This window comes from Cibotium barometz, chromosome 30, assembly GCF_041138505.1.
Source record: "Cibotium barometz isolate CiBa-2024 chromosome 30, ASM4113850v1, whole genome shotgun sequence".
In the NCBI taxonomy this organism is placed as follows: Eukaryota; Viridiplantae; Streptophyta; class Polypodiopsida; order Cyatheales; family Cibotiaceae; genus Cibotium; species Cibotium barometz.
Genome location: NC_141075.1, coordinates 28059282 through 28062641, shown reverse-complemented (window position 1 = coordinate 28062641; position 3360 = coordinate 28059282). Strand labels below are relative to the sequence as shown.

Sequence of the window (3360 nt, the reverse complement as noted above, 5' to 3'; positions counted from 1 at the left end):
CTTCTTGCCTTGGCTCTTATATTATAGGGTACGGGGGCCGGTAGAAACGCGCCCCCCAATTTTAGGGCCCTTTCCACCCTAGTAGTAAGGCGGAAAATGACAATTCATGATGATTCGTGAAGGATTTTGTTTTTGCACTTTTTGCTTTCGTGGCTCTCAGTGATTCGTCAAAATTCTACATTTTGGAGGGTTTAGGCTTGCCTCATTATTCGCCCTTGTTTACCTCAGAATTGGCTCCTTTTACGTTTTAAATTCCACATGGAATTTCCAATTTCTGGAAAGTGATAAATAATCGCTTGCTTCAAGCGAAGAAGGAAATGTAAAAAAATAAAAAATAAAAATGTTCATTTTCTCCCTAAGGCGGAAGTTCTTTTTTCTCCAAAATGTTCGTGCCACAACACTGGCCCCTCTACCCTATATACACATTTGATTCTTTTTTTAAAAGGTAGATACGTGTCAATTCGTTGTGTAATGCGTAGGCATCGAACTGACTATCTAAACTACATGCCCATCATCTTCGACACACATTTGACCGCTTAAAAGAGTATTCATAAGTTATTGAAACAATGTGCTGTCGACGCCTTCCAAGAGACCCCTAGCCAAATAGCCACCTCTTTGCTTGCACACATCTTCAGAATTCTGCTTACAACATGGCCATGTTGTCCTGAACTCGATCCCAAACAAACTAATTGCCAAAGCAATCCCTTTACTTGTGCATGATGCTCAAATTCCCAAGGTTTATTATTCAGATGGCCTAGATTCACTACACCTTGTCCACACATAGGCTTTAAACATCATATATATATATATATATATATATCCAAACAAAAGAAATTACAATATTCCCCACCCCACCTCCCACCACACATTTGTCAAGCAGTGTAGGAAAATGGGCCTTCCAATCATTCTTTGAACTTGTACCTGCAAGAATCCATGGATGCGTTACATTCACAAATTTATGAGTTCAAAAACACTCCTAATTACACATCGTGCCTCGTTTCGTCATCTTGTATTTCTATGACAACAACAATAACATGTTTATTAGATATTACTATTAGCAACCTTCTAAATTCTGATCTCTTATGCAAACTCTGCTTTCGAGGCAGCTTTTCTATACAACCTTGCAAGCAGTTCTTCCATGGTTGTGACAATTAAGGTATGGACAACATACCATGCATTCATACATGCACCGGATACTTGCCCCTTACAGGGGACACCCACCTTGTAACAACCTCTTTCCTCACTCTTGTATAAACGATTATTATCATCAATACAAATCTTGTGTTAAATGTCTTTCTTGGCCCAAGACTTTGTTTGATCTCTCTGCACCTTAACCAGTGCTCATCCCTCCTCTATTCCTAACATGGTTCAGAGCCTTCTCCTGGGTCCTTGTGGGTTCTCACCGACCACCGTTTTGCCAACATTGATGGCTCTCTCTACACACCTGCAGGTCTACCTGATGGTGAGTTCTCTACCCCACGCCTTGCTTCTCAATTTTTTGTAAGTGCCTTAGCAAGCTTCTTTTCTCTGCAGGTAAATCCAACCCAAGCGGCCTCTGTCCTTCCCTCTGTCCAAACATCAAGGGGGTCTCCTTGTCTGACTCAACTACTGAGGTCTCGTTCAACGTCGAAGGGAGGCTCTTTCACGATAATTCAGCACATGCCCCCTCTAACATCGATGGAGGGCTTTCCAATGAATGCACTGCTAATGTGACCCTCTCCCACACCGACGGGGGGCTGGGGGGCCCTTGCTCAACCCTATTTCATCCGTCTCTACAACGCACCTCTCCTCAGACGAGGGGGTCATGTTTTCTGCACCGTCTCTGTAGTATCTGCCCCCTCCCACGGCTGCGGGCCACACTCATATGTTTCTGCAGGTATGGCCCTACTCGCCTCAGATGATCTAGCCCTCTTCCACGATGGAGGGCCTATGTCTCACGCTGCAACTCCAGTAGCACATCATGCAAAACAGCCCTCTACTTGGGCTTCTGAAGGGTTAGTCGAACCCCTTCCTATGCATGCAGAATCTTTATTAGAGGCACATCCCTTTGTTCATCAGCCCTCCTCTTGGGCTCATCTGGCTGGGGCAAAACAACCCCTTCCCACCACTAAAGTTCTAACCTTTGTGGACACACCTACTTCTACAACAAACAAGCCCTCTCATGGGGCTCAGCACCAACACTACTTTGGTTGTCTATTGGACTTGCTACACCAAGGCCTCTAATTGGCCAACAGACTGCTGCACTCACTCCAATTGGAGCTTCTCAATCAGTTTTAGCTACCCTTCATGCAGTCACCATTAGGCCAAGCTTGGACCACGCAGAAGATGGGGAGAATACACCCCTTGTGCCTCTCCATGCGGGCTGGCCTTCCACTGCAGCAACATTGCCCATAGAGGCAATCACTTCAACAAGTAGAGGCAACATGCGCGCCTTCCTTCCACTGCAGCAACACTGCTCTCCATCTTTGAGATTGCAGCTTGATGTTGCGCTCCAACAAGTAAAGGGTCTATTAATGTATTGAAAGCCTTGTTAACAAACTATTCCTTTTTTTTTGGCTTGCAGGGGCATCAATGTATTCAAAGGAATGGTTATTTTCTTGTCAATTGATGCTCAACACATTTAAAGATGTATCTTGCAAGGTGTCCAATATGGTGTATCTTGAAAGATGTCCACTATGGTGTATCATCATGCAATCTTATCATCCCGGATGCTGCTCAACACATTTAATAGTGTATCTTACAAGGTGTACATTGTGGTGTTTTCTAAAGAAGCCTTCTTTGTGCCTCGGAGAGGACAACTTTTCTTCATATGGTCTTTCCCACAATACAGACAAGGGGGAGGCAATTGCGGTCCCACAAGGAATTTTTTTAACTCTAGCGAATTTTTTTGTTTTTGACGGAATGACCTTGGTAATTTTGGCTAAGATGTGCACCCCTAAGACACATGGTGGTCGCCTAAAAAGTCATCAATACGAGGGTCTAGGGCTGGATGATCGCAAAATATGGGTTCTTAAAGGAAATATATATGTATTCTATATATGTAAAGAAAATGGGCCTTTAAGAAGAGGAAAGAGGTATAGAGGAGGGGATCTAAAGGAGGACGAAAACAACCTTTGGCTTCAGAACACCATATTGGGGAATATGAGAATTTCCCAGTAGTTTGGGATACGTGGTCAAATCTTTGGATTAATCATAATTTGAATACCTTTACTCCAAATTGAGCGCTCTATAGCTCACTAGATTCCATTTTCCAAGCGCTTTCCAATAATAGGTCACATGATATGGTTTTGAGAAACTTATAGGCATGTTATCCAGGTCTCACCTTTTTAGTATTCAAAAAATGGGAGTTGGGAAATTCCC

The 3360-nt window shown here is 43.4% G+C and overlaps 1 long non-coding RNA gene across 1 annotated transcript; it reads left to right on the top strand.

Annotated features, from left to right (window-relative positions):
- The first annotated feature begins 982 nt into the window (after nt 1-982).
- LOC147621345 (uncharacterized) lies at nt 983-2709 on the top strand. Its single transcript, XR_015269884.1, has 2 exons — nt 983-1462; nt 1534-2709. It is a non-coding gene; the product is annotated as an uncharacterized LOC147621345 (long non-coding RNA).
- Nucleotides 2710-3360: the final 651 nt, after the last annotated feature.